The sequence below is a fragment of the Ambystoma mexicanum genome, chromosome 13 (assembly GCF_040938575.1).
Source record: "Ambystoma mexicanum isolate Mex_15411 chromosome 13, UKY_AmexF1_1, whole genome shotgun sequence".
NCBI classification, from domain to species: Eukaryota; Metazoa; Chordata; class Amphibia; order Caudata; family Ambystomatidae; genus Ambystoma; species Ambystoma mexicanum.
In genome coordinates, this window is record NC_090938.1 from 561404773 (window position 1) to 561421214 (window position 16442).

At 52.6% G+C, this 16442-nt stretch overlaps 1 protein-coding gene and 1 pseudogene across 3 annotated transcripts in view; both read right to left on the bottom strand.

The window, feature by feature from the left end:
- ITGA3 (integrin subunit alpha 3) overlaps nucleotides 1-16442 on the bottom strand; it is a 469598-nt gene that overhangs the window by 97385 nt on the left and 355771 nt on the right. The window lies entirely within an intron of this gene.
- LOC138521481 (Golgi apparatus protein 1 pseudogene) lies at nucleotides 1804-9274 on the bottom strand (annotated as a pseudogene).

A 16442-nucleotide genomic window follows, 5' to 3' on the forward strand; every position in this document is an offset into this window, starting at 1 on the left:
TGCTCTCCTCAATGAGTTGTTGTGGTTTTTCTTTGCTGCTTAAGGGAAAATCGTTGACTGGTGACCACGCTCTCTTTTTCATTGTCGGTCATGCTTAGAAAATAGTGCTATATACGGCAATCACAATCAAAAAACATTCTCTGCCACTTCTTCTTGTGGTTCCAGCCTCCTCCCATCCTGCTCTTTTCTCAGGATTGTCAGCCTTGTTCTAAATATCTCAGATAAGTCTCTCCTGTTTATCTAATTCTATGTTCCTCTACTTTCTCTTACCGTCCCGTTTTGCCCATCTCTTGCTTCTATGGCGCTTCCCCACTGCCTGCCTTTTATCTTCCTTTCTCACTAGAACTTCCCCCTCCTTTCAGTGTTTCTCTGCAGTGCATTCCTCTTTTCTGGCCTATTTCTTACGACCCTCTTCTTGAAGAGGTCTCCTCTCCTGTGCACCTTTCCCTAGCCTGTACCCCCATCTGCCATCCCCTCTGTCTTAATGCACCCTTTTCTGTGCCTAGAACATGAACACGATTCCGTCATATGTGCAGCAACTTCACATGTCAAACTCGCTCCCAGTGCGATGTTTTCTGCTGCATTTTGCTGTTCTGCAGCAATACAAATACCCAAAATAAATATCCAATTATTCACTTCCATCTTCCTTTGGCCCAGTTTCCGTTTTGTGGTCCGTCTCTTCCTTTGGTTTCCTAGTCTGACCACCATATACCCATCTCTTTACTAATCTCCTTTAACTTGCACCTATCTGCCCCCTTTGTTGCGTTTCACTTTCCACTTGTCCCCCACTACTCTATTTCCTTATCAACCAGACCTACCCCCTTTCTCTACCCACCTCTGCCATCTGTCAGTTACCAGATGAAAAAAGGTGATGGCCGAGGGTCCCTGCACCACAAAAGGATATTCGGGTGAAGGCAGTAGGTATACATGGTGTTCCCCTGCATCTGATCACGTGCGGATGGGGACCAAGGCATACTCAAAGATCTTCTGTTCCCGATTGTTGGTGTAGATGCGGACACCCACCACTGGCACAGAGGATGTATTGTTTGGGTGGGGTGGTTGGCTCCTTCCTCTAACCACATTCTAGTGGGTGGGGTTGTGGCATACTCTTAGATCTATTCAAGTGGAATACCTGGCAGCCACCTACCTCATGCTTATGCACACATGGTTGTAGGGGCAGGCAGGCAGAAGGCAGTTGCAATACTGGAAGGAGGGACCAGTCCCACTTTCATACATAAAAGTGGGAGAGGCAGTCAGCATGCTGCAGAGGAAACATGTTCGAGAAGCAAATCCACTCCTTTTTCAGCCAGAGAAAGGGGGTGACCTCACCCCCAAAAACAATGTTTCCCCTACTGAAGAAACGTGCAGTGTGTAGAATAGATCATTTAAGATAAGCCACAGACTAACCCTGTAGCCATCCCTGAAAGTTCACCTCCAGTGGCACGTGAAACGTGGGAGAAACAACCTATTCCGCGCAACACTTGAATACAACACCGAAGACCCTCCAATTAGGGTGAAACCCATATGCGGTTATCTGCATCCTTGAGAGCGGTCCGTTTTTGGTTGATATGTACACATCCTGCAAAAGGAAGAATTTCAGGAATAGAAAGCATGCATTTGCATACCCATGCAGTCCCATGGATGGTTACTTGGCTGCGCTCTAGCCTGTGTGGTTAAGCTGAAATTCGACTCACATTTCAGGACGTGGGATGATGTTTTCATACGTTAAATAAACCCACCCTAATATTGGTGTATCACGCTAATGTACACACACAAAAAAAATGGGCACACCAGAACACACAGTCTCCATCACAGGATACAATTTATTGTATTTGCAGTGCATTGCTGAAGTAAATAGTCATTGGGTGGTTCATAGTGCTCAGTTCATTTCAATTGCAAACATGTTGTGCACTAAGCCCCTAATCAGGCATAAAGCTAATTTTAAGAACAGCATTTCAAAAGTGCCATGTCGGCAAGTGATATAATCCAGGAAGTGGCTTTATAGTCCTGGTGAGGACTTTATCCTTTTTCACATGGGCTGGTCAAGCAACCATCTGAGACGAGAACCCAAACAGTAGTTTTGGGGATTAGGGAGGGGTAGAAAGAGGAAACAAATACCCACAAAAACACGTCTATTAACTTTGACAACTTAAAGTGCTGTGCTATGATCTAAGTCTTTTTAGTATAAATGCATTATCAAAAATATAAATTACAAAATTACCACACCAAGTATTAAAAAATTCAAAAATGCAAGCTAATACTGCCCTGTGCAATACTGCCAGTTCACCACACACAAGACAAAATGTTTTATTCGCTGACGTCTAATGCACATTTGGAGGCCTGCTCTAATGATGCATTAACTAGTGGAAAACTCTACATATCACCCGACCTTTGCAGATTTCGTATCCCTACATCTCACATTTCTCTCCAGGAGAGAAAAAGGCACACCACATACAATTGCCCCTTATCAAGCATTAAATCCCAGAAAGACAACCACCTAGAAACAATACTATTTCAAGTTGTGATGGGTGGGGTGGGGGTCGTGGGATGAGGTTAAGAAAATGCATAATTATTTGTCTATATTAAGACCATAAGGAGCCAGGGAGACCATCGTCAGGCTGCAAGCTAATAGCAAGGCATAAAATGAACACGCCCTTGGCATCAATTCCACTTGTGCATTTAGACAGCACACCACTTACCACTCTTCAAAGAGAAGGGGCGCGGGGGGAGAGTAGTAGTGCAAAGCGTGAGGCCTGAACTTTACATTTCCACTGAGAATTGTATTCTATATTTTGTCGATGCCAACAAATATAAAACCTGCTACGTTGGAATTGCGGTCATTCATGTCTGCTTCCTGCCCCTCTGGCCGGCCATTCACACCAAGGCGTGGCCTGTATCCAACTTTCCTGACATACAGTGTGTACCTGCCAGGTGCCCTTTGTTGTGATCCCCATCCTATGGTTTGGGAGGGGGAAATCGGATAGTGGAAGCGGCACCAGGCAGCCTCTCTTCTTTATGCAAGGGCTGCCTGACACACCCTTGTATTTTGGATCTGTTGCCTTGCCCTCCCGATTCCCATGGGCCTGTGAGGTCCATCGGTGCCCAATTTCGTGGGACTTGTCCATAACTTGAGGTTGCTGTAAAAGATAACGTATCAAAAGAAAGATTTGAAGGGCGGGGCTAAAAGCAGGCATCACTAAGCAAATGGGAGCTGCATCTGTGGATCAAACTGGTACATATTGTGCCCCAAATGTAACGTCTACAAAAGATGGAAGCTAAAGCCTTTTGTTAATTACGTAGGACCAATTATACTGTGTCTTATAAATGTGTTCTAATGCGCCTTTGTATGCATATGCCGAAAACAAGGGAGACAAATTTGCACTCCCAACTGGCTAGTGATATTGGACTCTTGGTGAGTAAGAAATGGTGCGCTGATCCATATATATGTAAACAATGGAAGTTGTGAGTGACTTATATGGCTGGCTTGTAGCTTGCAACTTGAAACGTTACACAGGTGCTCATTTGGCAAGAACCCAGTGTGTAAAAAATTATAACAACCTAGCATAGAAGGTTAATGCCTAGTTTTACACATGTTCTTACACATGGACAAGTGGAGCAGGGGCACAGAACACAATTTCCGCCTGCCAAAACACATGCATTAACAGCAGCAAACATGCTGTGGTTCATAAATGACTCCCATGGAATCCACCTGTTTTAGCGCCTGCACAAAGCAGTCAGATTCTATTTAATATATGCTCTGCAATCTGGGTAGTGGTTAAAACACGAAAGGCAAACAATGTGTGCCAACCTGTTTCTCTCCCTCTCCCCAGGCTTCATGTACATTTTTTGCACTTTTGTAGTGCAAAGCATTAAAATTGCACACTTGGTACCAAAGTGTAAGTTGGTTGCCCTGACTGTGCAATGACCACTCAAGAAAATTACCCATATGGAATGGCTCATGGGTAGGTTGATATGGCACTGGGGACGGGGTGTCAAAATTAGCACCTGCCAGCAGTTGGGCACTAAGCCAACCAGATTCTAGCTACGCCCATATGTCAATTCCTGAAATAATTGAGCAAGGAACTACACTTTGATCCAACTTGACTGAAGGTGGAAGCTGCAGGCATCAATGGTTTGCTGGTGGAGACATGACCAGAACTGTCCATGTTGCTAAGTGCTTTAGAAACCTACAAGTTAAGTGCATCCTCTAATCTGAAATCTAACAATGGCACCCATAGTTTGCATTTTAGATTTGGACTCAGCGGCATGTAAACTGCAATTGGCATCCACCAACATGCAATATACCACTGACTTAGGATGAGTGCTGTGTACATGTACAAAATATAAGTCACCACTTGAGAGAAAAACTCACAACTGATGTATTTCTACACGAAACCGAGCACGTGTTGCCCCCATCTTCCAATACAACAGAGGAACTGTATAAAATAGGAATGAAATTATCTTGGCCAATCTATGATAGAAATATCACGCAGCAAATGGTCTCCAACTTCGGGCAAAGGTGGAAGAGTAATGCTATGTACACTCGGCTTGATTCATGTGTACACGTGCACTGGTTTCCTTCCAACCTTAAGAGTAAAGGTGCTTGCAAATATTACAACACCAAACTTCAACTCATTTCCCACCATATGGGTTTTACTGAAGCTAGCAAAGACCACAGTTTGTGTCTTACTGCACCAAACCTTAATCAACATTTAGACACAACACATTCAATTAAAACAGCAGTCAGAGCTTTTTACCTTTAAATTAAAAAAAACGGCAACCTGTCGAAGTAAATTATGTTAAAGGAACAACAGCCAAAAAAGATGGTCTACAAAGATTGTAGCTTACCTACTGAATATAGTCCAAAGGGATCTGCCTTCTAGCTAGCAATGTCATAAATTGCAATTAAGTGGAACCAACTTAAAAACATTGGATACGAGGTGTATTTGTAAAAATTTCAATACCAGACTACATAACGCACACAGAAGCTAATGTGTGTCAAGTTTACCCGCTAGTCATATATATGGTTGACCCTTGAAGAATGAAAGCCCGTCTAATTGACAGTATTCCTCCTAATTCGATCTGACACATTAGGATGAATATTTGGCATAAAGTGGATCACCCTAGCACAGACAGCTTTGCGTAGACAAAGAAATTGCAACCTATGAGAGGCTGCTTAGCTTGATATCATACGCGCAGGGGCGTTGCTCTGCTATGTCTGGAAAAGATCCAGGGCTACACTAATGTTGGGACTGTCGATATTAGCTAGCCTTTGAGTTGTATCCCCTGAGCTATCTGGGGCTACAATCAAAAGACATGGGGCTATAGCCCCATCCCCCAGGCAAAGCCTCTGTCCAGGGGCTACTTTTAGGTCCCCTAGGCCAACAACTGGTGCCATACAATTCTAGGAGACATTTCAAGCATAACAGATCGTCTACAATGGTAGTGTTTGCATCTCATTTGGAGGTTTGCCTTGGGGCATATGTACTAGCTTGTTTCCCCAAAAGGTAGTTGCTGCAGTGACTTGATTTTAGAGAAACATTTACATTGGTTTTGCTAATTTTTCAGTTTACAAAACAGATTAAAAAAATTCTGGGAGGGGAATATGATAAATAAAACTACAGTGAATACAAGGCAATGGCTGGACCCAAAATGCAGATGCAAGGACATGAAACCACTGCTGCATACTGAGTGATGCCAGATTAACCAGGCTCCTGTTGATTTCTGATCCATGCAAAAAGATACCCCAAAGAGCCGGTTTTCTTCCCCAGGTTGGAAATGTTGATGTAGTCCTTATTTGGCCATTTTGCCGGTGCGAGATGCCTGGTGGGGGCGCCAATGAGGCAGGTTGAAAGCATACACTGGCGATAACACGCAACGTGGCAATGTATGAGACAGCGAGTCATGGGTGGCTATAGAGAGGCATCATAATTACCCACAGCATTTATCTTCACATTAACAGTTTCTCACCAAATGGGTCCTTGTTTCCCCCTTTAGTTTGCTTGGTATACAAGTAATGTAACAGGCCCAGCAAGAAAAGAGTGCAGACAGCCCCACTGATCACATAGGGTATACAGTTCTTGCATGGAGATATTTCCACTTGCATAGCAACCGTAGCAGATCCTTCAGTGGGAACCATTTGTGCAGCAAAACTCCACAAATCCCTCCTCCTATCAGTCAGTAGTTGCGTACACTCCGGCTGCAACTGGATGTGTGGGTCCTCTAAGGCTTCCATTAAACAAGATGCCTGGCGCCCCTTGCCTGGGGGTATAGCACTGCAATGCTGATGGATGGCCGCGGCACAGGTAGTCCAGAGCACTGGGTCCACAAAAATATCAGCCCTGCCATCCCTCACCATGTTTAGCACTTGATTCTTACACATGGTCGTTTTTATCCTCGGTAGGTTGACTTTAAGACACTCCCACACCTGCGCAGTCTGCTCCTCTGAGCAAAGTTTTGCGATCTCGTCAGAACAGTGAATCTTTAACTGAGGGTCAAGCCGAAAATCGAGGGCAGATTCCCGGATGATCACTCGGATCTGGTCCTCACAATCCGGAGAAAGGCGCTGACTCGCAAACTGAAGTTTAAGGTACGCAGTTACTCGACCTTCGAGCTCCAAGTCGTCATCTCGATAGTCCTGGTCGAGCTGGAAAAATCCGGCCAGGTTTTCCGTGCAAGCCTTTCTCAGCATGGGGTTCAAACGATAATCTGCATGCTGGGTAATCTGGCGTTTTATGATCACCATTTTGCACATTGGATCAATAAACTCCATGTTCTGCTTCAGACATAGGAAGACGTACTTGGAATCTGGCGGGCTGCAGTACTTGGCCTGCGCCTGCTTACAAGCTCTCAGGAGTGTGTAGTCGAGACGCGAGTCCGACATCTCCCTCTCCTGCAGCTTAAAGACTCTCTGGTGGCAGTGCCAGGTCAGACGCTTCTTATTGTCCTTCAAGCACTCGATACTAGCGGCATCACCATGGGACACGTTCGGGCAGAGCTGGTGGGCGTCGCTCTTGCAGGCCTCGTACAGCGCTGGCTGCAGCCGGAGATCTTCGGACATCGCCATCTCCGCGGCACGCACCTGCCCGAGGCACTTCAGGGAAATGCCCTGCTCCCTCCACACCGCGTTACTCAGGCAGATCACAACATCCACCTTCCTGCTGAGGGCGCGGCACCGCTTCAGCGCATCCGCTTGGCAGGCCTCCTTCAACACGGAAGAATCTCGGAAATCCCGCAGCATTTGGTGTTGCTGGAAGCGAGTGACTTCAAGGGCGCACTCCTCGGGCATCTCCTTCTGGGGCTTGCTCTGTATTAGACAGTCCATCAGCCCCTCAGAGTCCAGACCTGCATCGGACACATTGTGGCAGAATAGTTCGATCGCGTGCTCGCATGCTTTGATCAAGGTATCCACGCGAATATCTTCAGATTCCAAATCGTCCGTATTCTCCACAGGAATCCAGCAAGCTGGTGGGAGGTCATAGAGATGGCCTTCCATACACGCCTGCACTTTTCCGGACTCAGTCTGGGCACCGCACCACTTCCCCAGCTCAATCATGCACCAGTCCCGAACATCGGGCTCCAGGGTCACGTTCAATATTCTCTGGACCTCTCGCCGACAACCTGTCGATAGCATTCTGGTTAGCTCCTCTGTGCCGTAGACGCGCCCGAATAAGCATGCGAACACGGCTCCAGGGGGCACACGCTCACCGGTCTTATTCCAGGTATGCCCGGCGTAGCATAGGCTCACCGCATCCCCAGCACAAGCGCTGTACACTTCTGGGGCCAGTTTCCAATCCCGCGAGAATGTATACTGCACGTCCAGCAGCGCAGTAGCACACTCCCCGGCCATTTCCTCTGTGTACAAGTGTGTGATCAGACAGGACACCACCCTAGGATCACTGGGGAGCATGTGCTTGCAGGCAGCCGAGGCGATTGGGGCGCAGGCTCGGTCCAGGGCTCGCTGCATGCGGTAGACGACACCAGGGTCATTGGCTTGAATGAGGGTTTGGATGGCACGCTTGCAGTCGCTTTCACCGCCACCCTGCTCGCCATGCACGACTCTCATCAGGCAGTACAGCGTGTGGCCCTTCCTCTGCAGCCCGGAACACCGGCGCTCGATCTCGCCCCGACAGCCCACGACGATCTCAGGCGTCAGGGAGACTTCTTCCTGCAGCATTATGCGGTGCTGGGTCATCTCCAGGAGGCAGTCGCGGCTCGCCGGCCCACCAGAGCCCAGGCAGAGCAGAGCGTCGGCAAGCCTGCCCTCCGCGGACAGGCTGAAGTTACTCGTACTGCAGTTGGGCTGCCTCAGCTCGCTGTTGCAGGCCTTAGCTAGCGAGTAGCTGATCCCGAAATACCGTGGGACCAGCTGCTGTCGGGCAGCCAGAGCCCCGCGGCACTCCTCGCTCATAGACTCATCGAAACGGTGGCCGGAGAGGCACGCGTACACCCTGCCGTCCCCTGCCCGAACGGCCTCGCAGAAGTGCTCCCGGTCGTCGCGGCAAGCCGAGTACAGGGGGCGGTCCGTGTGGAAGTCATCGTCGGAGGAGAGCTCGGACACGCGCAGGATGCCTTCCCTGCACCCGCGGGAGAGCTGCGCGGCGTCCCCGCCGAGGCGCTTCCCCAGGCAGGCCACCACCTCGCTCTGCGAGTGCGTCTGCTGCGCGCCCCCGCCCACCCTGCCGCACCGCAGGCGCCCAATGTCCTCCCGGCAGTGGTCAATGAAGCCGGCGACCTGGCGGTAGTCGGGGTACACGACGGCGGCCATCTTAGTGATGTACCTAGTGCAGTGGTACTCCGGGAAGCGCGGGCGCTGCTCCAGCAAGCAGGGCACCAGGTAACCTTTCCCGACAGGTTCATTCGCACACTCCGGGAAGCGGCGGGTGGCGAGCCGGCAGACCTCCCGCGCCACGGATTCATAGTACGGATCAGTGGTCCGGTTCAGCTTGTAGTTCCACAGGATGTGGTTACAGTCGGGAGAGAGGCCGCCGCCGACCCACTGCGCGTCCTGCAGCCACTGCAGCACGGCCAGGTTGTTGTGCCGGAAATAAGTGGGGCAGAAGCGACGCACGTCCTCCTTGCAGGCCGTCTCCTCTGCGAGCTGCCAGGAGACAGGCAGCGCTTCCTCTGCAGTACCCCGGGCGCTCATAGCACCTAACACTAGCAGCAGTGCAGAGAGCGCCATCGCAGAAAGCGAAACTGACAGCAGGCACAAGGTACTCCTATCCGAGAAACGGACCATAGCAACCGCACGCCTACTCTTCTTCACGTGACTTCCTACGCGCTACGGCATCATTCAACACAGGGGGGGAGGGGCTGCGTGTAAAGGTGCTTTAAAAAAAAAAAAAAAATAATAATAAAGTTATCCAATCCATCATGGCCGCTGCGCAATGTATTTAGAAAAGGAAGACATACTGCTTTATACCTCTTTTGTCAAACGTGTCGCCATCTTAGACTTGGCTGCAATGTAGGTACATGAACAATGTAACGCTCTCGTTAAGTTCTACCGGCAAGATGAAACCTTGGCACCGATGCAAATACCCGATAGTCACTGCAACACTTGTAAACTAAACGACAGGGCTTTAAGTGGGCCGGGGCCTGCCGGGGCGTCTCCAAAAAGTGGGACTGAGCCGGGGCCCTGCCGGGGCCCCCGTCCCACCACACGTAACATTGGCGGGATGCATTATCCCGTCGCGGCTGCCGCCGCGACGGAATATGCGCCTGCCATGAAGTCAGGCGATCTGACAGAAGTGGCAGCCAGCCACAGCAATGCTGTGCCTGGCTGCCACTTCTGTAAATCATAGTAACTGCCTCTGGTGACCTCTCGCGCGAGGGGTCACCAGAGGCAGTTACTGTCCCTTTGTTTCCCCAGGTCGCCGAGGCGTCTGTGGCGTTGCCCCTTTAAGGGTACGCACGCGACGGAGTGACGTCAACTCCGTCGCGTGCCAGTTTAAATAAACGGGGCGGCTCCTGGTGACGTCAGTTCACCGGGGAGCCCACACCGACAACATCTCCGTCTCTGTGTCTCATTACCACAGGGGGTGGGGGGCTCACGGAGGCGGCCCATCGAAGACCGCTAACAGTGGCGACGAGACCGGGATCGCTTCCTGGGACACGCGGGGGAGTTCCGCCGCAGCGCAGATGATCGTATGTGAGCGCGCGACGAACTCCGACCGCAGAGAAGGAAGCGACGCACGCGGCCGGCGGCCATTTTGATGAACAGGCCTCGGAGACTCACGGCTTCATAACGAAGCGTCGGTGAGCCATCCGGGCTTAATTTTTGGAAACTTCAGCGGCGGATGGTCGCTGAACACAGCACATGTCAATTTCGTGAGGAAATTTTGACAATTTTCACGATTATTGTCGAGCAGAGGCAGGGAGACTCCATGGGGAGCCTGCTGTTGCAATAGGAGTCTGTCTCTTCCTCTACTCAATTTTTGGACACATCATTGTCTGCATGCTGGCTGGAGTGACACCTTCACGAAGATCACGGCTGGTGGTGAGTTGCGGCCCCTTTCTTGCCAATCTTGTGGGGTGCCTGTGCGCTTTCCACCATGAACCAGGATGCTGCTGCTGCTGCTGCTGCTCCTGCTGTTGTGGGTCCGGCACCGCCTGTGCTTCCACCTGCCCCTCCGCCGAAACCACCGGGGTCCCTACAGCCAATGCCTGAGTTTGATATCTCGGGTGCTCCATCGGGCCTGGGACAGAGGTGGAAGATGTGGATGGATAGGCTGGAGATGTACTTCAGGGCCACAATGGAAACAACGGACGACGGCAAGCTGGCCACCCTCCTGTACTCTGCTGGTCCGGCGGTGCATGAGGTATTTATGTCCCTGCAGCCGGTGGACGGATCGTTTGCTGCGGCAAAGGAGGCACTCCATAATCATTTTCTGCCAATGGCCAATGCGGACTATGAACGTTTTCTTATGGGAACGGCTCGCCAAAAAGATGATGAGACTCTGGATGTATTCTTTGGGCGGCTGCGGCGTCTGGCAGCACCGTGTGCCTGGAATGACCCCGAGGTCATGATTAGGAACCAACTCATTCAGGGGTGCAGCTCTGGGAAACTGAGACGCCAGATCCTGCGAGAGCCGGGCATCACCCTCCCTCGCATCCTAGAACTGGGGAGGTGCCACGAGGTCTCTGAACTGCGGGCAACCAGGATGGAAGCGGGTATTCGCCCAGCCAAGGTGGAAGAGATCTGTGCGGTCGGAAGAGGCCGCGGGTTAAGGCGCCCCATGAACAATCAGAGCCAGCGCGCGCAGGGGTCGAATGTCTCCTGCCCGAAGTGTGGCTATGATCTCCCGCACCCCGCGGAGTGTCAGGCAACGGGAGTCAAGTGTGGCAGATGCGGAGGCCCTGACCATTTCGCCAGAATGTGTAAGTCTGCCGCCCCCAAAATTGTGCCGAGGGGACCAGTTCGAGCCGGCTTCTTCCGGCCCCAGAGGGCCTCCAACGTTGCCCAGGTGGACCAAGGTGACGAAGGAGCCCCTCAGGAGGAGGAGGAGGAGGACGAGGATGAGGAGAACGTGTTTTTCGTGTCCAGTGTGAGCGTACTCAAGTCCCGCTCCAAAAGACAACCCAGGTGTAACGTGTTGGTTAATGGAGACTCTGTGCCGATGCTAGTGGACACTGGCGCATCTGTAAATGTAATGGCCCGCCAGCATTACAGGACCATGCTGGCCCCGCCTGCGCTGGCTGCGCCGAGGGCACGCATATTCACCTTCGGCGGGGACCGGCCTTTGCCTCTAGACGGTGTATTCGTGGCCCGTGTGCAGTATGGGGACTCACACATACGGGCTCGATTCTACGTTACACCGGTGAGCGACAACACCCTGCTCTGCTGTGCCGCGGCGGAGGCACTGGGTATTGTCACGTTCGCATACGCAGTATACTTAGAGGACATCCAGGTCCTCCTGGCCAAACATGGATCCCTGTTTGAGGGCATTGGACAGCTGGTGGGTGAGCCGGTCCGGCTCCATATCGATGAATCCATACAACCAGTGGCGCTGAAGCACCGACGGGTCCCTTTCCATCTCAGGGATCTGGTGGATCGTGAACTTGACAACCTCGTGGGGTTGGACATAATCGAAAAGGTTGAAGGACCCACCCCCTGGGTGTCCCCCATTGTCATCGCCCGCAAGCCCAAGCAACCCGATGCTGTGAGAATTTGTGTGGACATGCGGCTGCCTAATAAGGCCATAAAGAGGGAGCGACACCTCACCCCCACCATCGATGACATTATTGCGGAGCTGCAGGGTGCAAGGTTTTTCTCTAAGCTCGACCTGAGATCGGGCTATCATCAGGTGGTCTTGCACCCCGAGTCCAGGTACATTACTACCTTTACCACACATCGGGGTCTCTATCGATATAAAAGACTAAGCTTTGGGGTGTCCTCGGCAGCGGAGGTCTTTCAAAACATAATAAGAGGTGCACTGGCGGATCTGGAGGGCGTCCTTAATATCAGCGATGATATCCTAGTGTACGCCAAATCGGAAACGGAGCATCTGTCACGCCTGTCCAAGACTTTTGAACGGCTGCGTCTGCTGGGCCTCACTTTACACAAGGACAAGTGCGAATTTCTGAAGACGGAGATCGAATTCTTTGGGTTCGTATTCAAGGCGGATGGGGTGTCACCAGATCCCCGCAAAGTGAGAGACATCAAGGAGGCGCGCCCGCCCGAAAATGTCGCGGAGGTGAGGAGTTTTCTGGGGATGGTTACTTACTGCGGCCGTTTCATCAGAAATCTCGCATCCCGCTCTGAGCCCCTGAGGTCGCTCACCAAGAAGGACACCACCTGGCAGTGGGGCCCTCTGGAACAGGCGGCATTTGACGATATTCGAGGGGCGTTAGCGGCGCATGACACCATGGCATTCTTTGACCCGAGCCTGCAGACGGAGATCGTGGTGGACGCCAGCCCATATGGGCTAGGGGCAGTGCTCACGCAAGTGGGAAAAGACCAGGAGGTCCGGCCAATAGCATACGCCAGCAAGGCCCTGTCTGACACTGAGCAACGTTACTCTCAAATCGAGAGGGAGGCCCTGGCGGTGCTGTGGGGCTGTCGGCACTTCCGCCTCTACATTCTGGGGCGTCCCGTGACCGTGGTCACTGACCACAAGCCGCTGTTGCCGATCATGGCGGGCTCGTCATCTCGCCCGCCAGTGAGGATTGAGCGTTGGATGCTCGCCCTGCTGGAGTATGGGGTGTCATTGACCTATCGTCCCGGTGCCAACAATGCGGCGCACTACCTATCTCGACACCCCAGGAACGACTCGCAGGTGTCGGCGTCGGCGGAGGAAGCCGACGAACACGTCTGCCTGGTCATAGAGACTGCGACACCCAACTCCATGCAGGTGGAGGAACTTGAGGCGGCTTCGAAAGGCGACGAGTGTTTCTCCATCCTGAAGGAGGCCATGCAGAAGGGTGCCTGGAAGACAGTGCTGGAGGCGGTGGAGCGAAGAACATGTGAGGCCAGGGTCACTCTCGAGCAGTTGTGGAGAGTGAGAGAGGAACTAACATTCTCCGAGTCGGGGCTACTGCTAAGAGGGGAAAGGATCGTAGTGCCCCAGGCCAAAGTGGCACAGGTCATCGTGCTGGCGCACCAAGGTCATCAAGGGGCCCCCAAAACCAAAGCTCGCCTCCGTCAGAAGGTGTGGTTTCCTGAGTTGGAGCGGAAGGTGGAGGCGTTCGTGGCCTCTTGTGTGTGGTGTCAGGCGGCGGCCCCGGCCCAGAAGGAACCGTCCATTGAAGCAATGCCCCGCGGGACTCGACCATGGGAAGTGGTGCACGCCGACTCTGGGTCTACATCCAGAGGCACGCATTTTCTAGTGGTGGTAGACGAGTGGTCGAGGTACCCGGAAGTTGAGTTTATAGACTCAGTGGCGTTTGAGAACGTGGTGGTGGCGCTGGAGAAGATCTTTGCCACTCATGGCCTCCCCTCTGTGCTGTGCTCGGACAACGGAGCCCCATTCCAGGGGGAGAGTTTCGCAGAGCTCATGAAAGACCGACAACATCTCCGTCTCTGTGTCTCATTACCACAGGGGGTGGGGGGCTCACGGAGGCGGCCCATCGAAGACCGCTAACAGTGGCGACGAGACCGGGATCGCTTCCTGGGACACGCGGGGGAGTTCCGCCGCAGCGCAGATGATCGTATGTGAGCGCACGACGAACTCCGACCGCAGAGAAGGAAGCGACGCACGCGGCCGGCGGCCATTTTGATGAACAGGCCTCGGAGACTCACGGCTTCATAACGAAGCGTCGGTGAGCCATCCGGGCTTAATTTTTGGAAACTTCAGCGGCGGATGGTCGCTGAACACAGCACATGTCAATTTCGTGAGGAAATTTTGACAATTTTCACGATTATTGTCGAGCAGAGGCAGGGAGACTCCATGGGGAGCCTGCTGTTGCAATAGGAGTCTGTCTCTTCCTCTACTCAATTTTTGGACACATCATTGTCTGCATGCTGGCTGGAGTGACATCTTCACGAAGATCACGGCTGGTGGTGAGTTGCGGCCCCTTTCTTGCCAATCTTGTGGGGTGCCTGTGCGCTTTCCACCATGAACCAGGATGCTGCTGCTGCTGCTGCTGCTCCTGCTGTTGTGGGTCCGGCACCGCCTGTGCTTCCACCTGCCCCTCCGCCTAAACCACCGGGGTCCCTACAGCCAATGCCTGAGTTTGATATCTCGGGTGCTCCATCGGGCCTGGGACAGAGGTGGAAGATGTGGATGGATAGGCTGGAGATGTACTTCAGGGCCACAATGGAAACAACGGACGACGGCAAGCTGGCCACCCTCCTGTACTCTGCTGGTCCGGCGGTGCATGAGGTATTTATGTCCCTGCAGCCGGTGGACGGATCGTTTGCTGCGGCAAAGGAGGCACTCCATAATCATTTTCTGCCAATGGCCAATGCGGACTATGAACGTTTTCTTATGGGAACGGCTCGCCAAAAAGATGATGAGACTCTGAATGTATTCTTTGGGCGGCTGCAGCGTCTGGCAGCACCGTGTGCCTGGAATGACCCCGAGGTCATGATTAGGAACCAACTCATTCAGGGGTGCAGCTCTGGGAAACTGAGACGCCAGATCCTGCGAGAGCCGGGCATCACCCTCCCTCGCATCCTAGAACTGGGGAGGTGCCACGAGGTCTCTGAACTGCGGGCAACCAGGATGGAAGCGGGTATTCGCCCAGCCAAGGTGGAAGAGATCTGTGCGGTCGGAAGAGGCCGCGGGTTAAGGCGCCCCATGAACAATCAGAGCCAGCGCGCGCATGGGTCGAATGTCTCCTGCCCGAAGTGTGGCTATGATCTCCCGCACCCCGCGGAGTGTCAGGCAACGGGAGTCAAGTGTGGCAGATGCGGAGGCCCTGACCATTTCGCCAGAATGTGTAAGTCTGCCGCCCCCAAAATTGTGCCGAGGGGACCAGTTCGAGCCGGCTTCTTCCGGCCCCAGAGGGCCTCCAACGTTGCCCAGGTGGACCAAGGTGACGAAGGAGCCCCTCAGGAGGAGGAGGAGGAGGAGGACGAGGAGAACGTGTTTTTCGTGTCCAGTGTGAGCGTACTCAAGTCCCGCTCCAAAAGACAACCCAGGTGTAACGTGTTGGTTAATGGAGACTCTGTGCCGATGCTAGTGGACACTGGCGCATCTGTAAATGTAATGGCCCGCCAGCATTACAAGACCATGCTGGCCCCGCCTGCGCTGGCTGCGCCGAGGGCACGCATATTCACCTTCGGCGGGGACCGGCCTTTGCCTCTAGACGGTGTATTCGTGGCCCGTGTGCAGTATGGGGACTCACACATACGGGCTTGATTCTACGTTACACCGGTGAGCGACAACACCCTGCTCTGCTGTGCCGCGGCGGAGGCACTGGGTATTGTCACGTTCGCATACGCAGTATACTTAGAGGACATCCAGGTCCTCCTGGCCAAACATGGATCCCTGTTTGAGGGCATTGGACAGCTGGTGGGTGAGCCGGTCCGGCTCCATATCGATGAATCCATACAACCAGTGGCGCTGAAGCACCGACGGGTCCCTTTCCATCTCAGGGATCTGGTGGATCGTGAACTTGACAACCTCGTGGGGTTGGACATAATCGAAAAGGTTGAAGGACCCACCCCCTGGTTGTCCCCCATTGTCATCGCCCGCAAGCCCAAGCAACCCGATGCTGTGAGAATTTGTGTGGACATGCGGCTGCCTAATAAGGCCATAAAGAGGGAGCGACACCTCACCCCCACCATCGATGACATTATTGCGGAGCTGCAGGGTGCAAGGTTTTTCTCTAAGCTCGACCTGAGATCGGGCTATCATCAGGTGGTCTTGCACCCCGAGTCCAGGTACATTACTACCTTTACCACACATCGGGGTCTCTATCGATATAAAAGACTAAGCTTTGGGGTGTCCTCGGCAGCGGAGGTCTTTCAAAACATAATAAGAGGTGCACTGGCGGAT